This window comes from Microtus ochrogaster, chromosome 21 (assembly GCF_000317375.1).
Source record: "Microtus ochrogaster isolate Prairie Vole_2 chromosome 21, MicOch1.0, whole genome shotgun sequence".
In the NCBI taxonomy this organism is placed as follows: domain Eukaryota; kingdom Metazoa; phylum Chordata; class Mammalia; order Rodentia; family Cricetidae; genus Microtus; species Microtus ochrogaster.
Window position 1 is genome coordinate 38,483,716 of NC_022022.1, and position 6,529 is coordinate 38,490,244.

Below are 6,529 nucleotides of genomic sequence, written 5' to 3' on the forward strand. Positions count from 1 at the left end.
GCAGCCGCCGCCGGGACGCACGTCGCGTCCGTCAGGGAAGACACCCGCCCCGGCCCCGCGGTCCCGCAGTGGGAGCCGTCTCCCTCCCGGGCGGCGGAAGACAACCGACCGCGGGGGCGTGGCCTCGGCGGGGGTTTTCGCCGGAACAGCGTCCCCTGGCGGGCGGCCGAGGACTCACCGCCGGGTGGAGTCGCTGTAGTGCACTGGTCCTGGGGGACAGCGACCCCTAGCGGCCGGCCTAAGACTCACCGCCGGGTGGAGTCGCTGTAGTGGGTCTGGGGGAACAGCGACCCCTGGAGGGGGTGCAGCTCCTACCGGAAGCTCTCAGAACAGCGACCCAGGAGGTCACTAGGGACCAGTCCATGGTCAGAGCATCAGTGGAAGTTCTTCCAAGAGCAGGAGCCTCCTGGGCTGCTGTGCACCCGCCCTGATGTTCTCCCAGGGAGCCTCAGTGAGTATCTCTGACAGGAAAGCATGGGCTAACTTTCTTTAAGCATAAATAGAACCGACACTACAGAATCGCTGGCCGGGATTTCCTGCATGTGGCCAGGTGTCCAGGGCTACCTATGGCTTGAGTGGAGACCTTTGTTTTTATTGTCCCTTTCACTGCTATGGCTTCACTCACTGCCAGGCCCTGAGTCTGTGGGGAAGAGATCGATCCCCTATGATAGCTTGTGATTGTCTGAGACATGTTTAGAATCATCTAGGAAACAAACAAAGCTTTGGGAGGATCTTTGAGCGCAAAGGGGAACCCAGATCCTACCCTGCTATGCGTTGTTCTTTCACACTTGAGTTCTTAACTGTGAGGCAGGGCCTCAGCATTCCAATTCTTGGTGCTGGGATAAAGGCGTGAGCCCCCACGTTCCGCTAATTTCCTTTCTGTTTTCTGAGACAGGGCCTCATGTAACCCAGGCTGCCTTCAGGTACCCGAGGATGGTTTCAAACTCATCGTCCTCTTTCTGTTTTTTCTTTCTTTCTTGTTCTTCCCCCTCTTTCCTTCTCTCTCCTTCCCTTATGCCAGGGACCGGACCACTGTATATGCTAGGTTCTGCTTTACAACTCTTATCATGTAGCTTTAATCTTTATGTCTCAGGATGCCTCGGAACCTCTAGGTACCTCATATAGTCTCAACTCGAAAAGCAGATGAAGGGTAAGGCAAAAGTACTTTCTCTATTTGTTCTTTCTCTATTTGAAATCAAGCATTTCCCTATCCCCCCAGCTAGTAAACTTTGATTTTCACATCACTAGCTAGAACTGGGCCGTTTAGCCCCTCACAATGGCAATTCAATCTCATAAATGTAATGTGCCCTGTTAAGAAACGAAGGGCGTTTGTGGGAGAATAGTAGCTCTTATTTTTAACAGTACATATTGTCATCTTGGATAAAATAGAGCTTGTGTTAGCGGAGAAGGAGAGAACAGAATGGGCAGCTATTAGCATTGGCTCTGCTGCCGTTGTACAAGAACTAGAGGAGTCTTATGCTCCCAGAACGTCTCTTCAGGTTTCAGGCCAGCTCTATAATTTGAAAAAAATTGGGGGAAAATTTTGAGGCTGTAGCCAGGTGGTAGAATTTTCCAAGTGTACATGTAAGGTCATGGGTTCCATTCCCAACTGAGAGAAAACAAAGCTTACGGGAGAAAAGGGGGAGGGTTTCTGGTAAAACGTGCTGGAGCAAACTGTAATTCCTTCTGTCATCTATCTTTTCACTTGTGATAGTATTTCCAAAGTTTGCTATTTAATGCCATTTTAAACAAAACTAAAAAGTTAAATGATCTCTGTGAAATTTGCCATATATTATTAAGGAACAATACCAGACAAGTGTATCTGTATGTTATGGTGTAGAATGATTTTTAAAAAAGTATATGGGTGTCTTGTCTGTATGTTTGTCCATGGACCATGTGTGTGTCCGCTGAGTTCAGAAGCTAGAAGAGAAATTCCCTGAGTTACAGACAGTGACCCACACTGGAGGACTGAGAACTGAATTCTGGTTCTGAGTCAGCTCACGAGCTCCTTTAGTGAAGGAAGGAAGAAAGGAAGGAAGGAAGGAAACGGAGGAAGGAAGGAAGGAAGAAAAAAAGGAAAGGAAAGAAGAAAGGAAGGAAACAAAGGGAGGAAGGAAGGAAGGAAACAAAGGGAGGAAGGAAGGAAGGAAACAAAGGGAGGGAGGGAGGAAGGAAGGAAAGGAAGGGAGGGAGGGAACTGTCCAGGTGCTGTGCTTGCTTCTGGGAAGGCAGCATGGGGGCACTGAGGAGCAGAAGGGTGGGCAGCGTTGATTCTGCAATTGTATCTTTCTACGCTGCTTGTAGTTTCAACTTCTGTCTGTGTATAGGTGTGCACTCATGTGCATGCGTGTGTACATGCCTACACTTGCATAACATTTTTTGCTTTTATTTTTGGATTTTAAAACAAATACTTCATTGATTTAATGAATAAAGTGCATGGCCATCAAAATATTTAAACAGCACAGAAATGAACAATGATGAGACTGGTAACTCAAATGCTGAGAATTAGCCAGCATTGGCATGTGTTCATTGTCTTTTTTCTGTAAATATGGACGAAGCATGGGTGAATCAGGTCCAAACATGAGAATGAGAGCAACAGAGTAATAGAATGGAATGGGTGGGGGGGGCACATGCAGAGTTATTTTGTATGAATTATTTCTTTTTCCTTTTTTGTTTTTCTAGATAGGATCTCTGTAGCCTAGGCTGGCCTTGAACTTGTAATCTCCCTACTTAGGTTCCTGAGTGCTGGGATACAGGTGTGTGTCTCTTTGCACCCATCGCTATCTCCTTTCTTCTCTTTTCCAAGCTACTTGTTTTAATCTTAGACATAATCATTTCATTACTATATTAAAGATGAGATAATAGGAACTCATGTATTTATTTATCTTCCCATTGTCCTCTCTCTGCCAACTTGTATTGCTTTTTAAAATTGTTTTCAGTATTGATAGAGAGTAAAACTGAGTCAGCAGTGTTCAATGGTATTGGAAGATATAAGCAAGCATTCCTTTTTATTTCGTTAGTTAACTTTTCATGTGTGGCATGTGCATGTGTGTGCATGCGTATGTGTAGATACACGTGTACATGTGCCCATGTGCATGCACGACAAGGTCAGACGAAGATTGATTGAGCCCCAGGGATCCCCCTGTCTCAGCACCCAGTGCTAGGTTACAGATACTCGCTGCTCTCACAGAGGACCAGGGTTCGGATCCCAACTCCCATGTCAGGCAGTTTATAGCCTCCTGCAGCTCCAGCTCTAAGGGATTAGACACCCTCTTCTGGCGTTTGTTGACTCTGGTGCACATAACCCACTCCCCCATTCACATAATTTAAAACAAGGTAAGTCTTTAAAAACTCCCAATAGCGTTAGCTTAGATTACCTTCCTGTCCCTGTCCAAAGTATTCACTTGAAGAGGTTAGTGTGCTTCTTGCCCACTTATATCCACAAACAAGCATACAACCATTTGTATTTTAATCTGTGGACTTTATAAAACACCTTACCTGCCCGTCTGTGGTTTTCCTTACTTAGCAGTATATGTTTGAAATATGTTTAACGTATCCTTCAGTTTTGTATACGCTGGTTTTTTTTTTTTTTTGTCAACTTGATACAAACCAGAGTCCCTAGGAAGAGGGGACCTAAATTGAAGAACTGCCTCCATCAGAGGGGCCTGTGAGCCTGTCTGTGAGGGCATTTTCTTGGTTGATGATGGTGGAAGGGCCCAATCCACTGTGGATGGTGTTACTTACGGGTGTGTGATTCTAGGCTGTATATCTGAGCAGGTCAGAGTGAACAAGACAGTAAGTAGCTTTTCTCCATGGTTCTTGCCCTGAATTCCTTCAGTGACAGGCTGGGACTGGGATGTGTGAGCCAATTAGTCCTGTTCCTTGCCCGGGTCTGGTCAGTGCTTCAGGATAACAATAGAGGGCAAGCAGCTCGCTGGGAGGGTGATTGCACGAACGCGCCACACCTTACTTACTTGTCGAGTTCCTGAATAGTTAGAGGTTTTGTTCTAATTCTTAATTTTAAAATTTCATGTGTATTGATAGTTTGCCTACCTGAATGTATGTCCACCACATGTGTATAGTGCCCACAGAGCTGAGAAGAGGGTACTGTATTCCCTAGACGTGGAGTTACAGACGGCTATGAGTCTCCATGAGGGTGCTGAAAATGCAAGTTTCCTCCTCTGGAAGAGCAGCCCCGGCTCTTAACTGCAGCGCCATCTCTCTACCCTTCTGCTTTTAATTCTTAACAAAACTAACCTACAGTTTGTGTACTGGCATTTTGAGATAATGTCTTGCTATGTAGCCCACACTGGTCACAATCTTGTGATCCTCCTTCCTCAGTCTCTTGAGTATTGGGATTACAAGCATCCACCCTCAGATCCAGATCTACTGAGTATCTTTCTTCACGGATTCTAGAACACAAATGCATACACACACACACACACACACACACACACACACACACACGTACGCACGCACGCTCACGCACGCATGCACACACACACACGCACACACGCACGTACACACACACACACACACACACGGACATCCCTGTAAGTAGTGTGTATATCTTTATATTTACCAAATACAATCAAACTCCCTCCACCAGGAAGTTTCTATTCTTTCTCTTTTCATCAGAACTTGCCAAGTATTTTTTCAGTGATTAATATGGTCATGTACCGATGTTATTTTTATATTAAATCATCTTTAGATTAATGGCATGAAATCAACTAGGTAATCCTGTTTTTTATATGTTCTTTTTAATTGGTTTGTTGATGTTTCATGATTTCATGTTGCTCCTTCCTTTTAGATCTTTAAAAGTTCTTTAAATCTTGCCTATAAGAAAGGGCTTTTTTCTAATAAAACTTTTTTCCTTAGGAAGATCATATTATAGCAGCACTACCAGCTTGTATTAGCTTTTACATTCTATTGAGGTCTTATATTCATTTATACATCATTTTTTGAAACTTTATGCTTAAGATTAGTGTTATAAAGTAGATCACTTTTATTTAAGTTCTCACATTATCATGCACACACAATATTATGTAGGTATTATTGATATGATTGGGCTATATTTGTTTTTGAGAGTATAAACGAATGAACTTATTTAAAAAATGTTTATTGACTGTCTATTCTATATCTAATTCTGCTCTGGATGCAAAGTTTACAGCAGTGAAAAAAAATCCCCGTTCTAATTACACATCTTGGTAATACTCTTAGGATCAAATGATGGCCCCAGGACAGAAACAGAACTTCATTATGATGCCCACAGTTCATGAACAAAAGCACTCTTTGCTCGTCATTTTGCACCTAGGACTGATAAAATACCTTCAGCCAATGACAAAAGACATTTGACTTTCTGACCACTTGAGACCATTTTTCTTTACAAATTACTTCCATAGTTCCTTTTTACTTCAGTTGTGCAAACAGGAAGTATTTCTCTTCAATTATGTTACAGATAATTCAAATATAAAATTGTTTGCTATTATCTATGCACAAATCCTTTCAGGTGGCTTGTGTAAATTTTCATTTTGTTAATATAGAATGTGAATTTGAATCACACTGTGAAAATAGAACAGAGATCTATTTCCATAATAAATGGAATGATTAATGATTGAGGTCATGTTAGTCTTGATTTTTATTTAGCAAAATAATTAGTATTAGTTAAGTCTAGCATTTTTTCTAATAACTTCGAATATTAATTTCTGTATTACAGTTGTTGACTAGCTGACAGTGGGTTTAGTAAACTCATTCTAAAGAAACTCTTAGCAAGTATATACAAGATTGCATTTTAGTTCTAGTATAAATTCTAGTTTAAAATATATTTAAAAATCACAATTAACCCCCAAATTGTCAGAGGGCTGGCAGAAATATTAGGGCCCCGTGTGGAGACACTGTGCTCTGGAGGAATGAACTTGACAGCCTGCGCAATGTTGGAGTTCACTGACGTGAAACCGGCGTCATTGATGGCCTGAATTACAATGTAGAACATGGTGCTCTTTCCCGTTTTCAAAGTTTCTGGTTTGAATTCAAAATTTTCTTTTGAGCCAGCCTCTCTAGGTATCAGGCCAGAAGTATTCACTAAAGTAGCGTTGCTAAAATCTTTTTGGAGATCCCGAAAATGCTGACTCATTCTGATGACATATGTCCTTGCTAGAAAAGAGACAGAGACAGGTGTTCGTTAGAGTTGGGAGGACGGCTCTCTGCACTGAACAGCGCCTGGCCTGCGTAGGAGTTACCAGCCTTGCATGCTGAGCTTTAGTGATGGAGAGCCCAGGAACAGTTTGTGTCTGGGTATCCCATCTCACTGACTTTAAAGACAAGGACAGGAACAGTTATTTAAAAAAATGTCCAGTCATAAAATCGGAGAAAAGCAAATTCAGTTTCATTAATACCAACTCTCCACCATGAGCCCAGGTTTCTTTTCAGAGAGACTTAGAAAGAGCTGAACTGAGTTTTTTTTATTTTAATTTATTCATTTATTAAAGATTTCTGTCTCTTCCCGTCCCCCAATTAAGTCCCCCCCCCC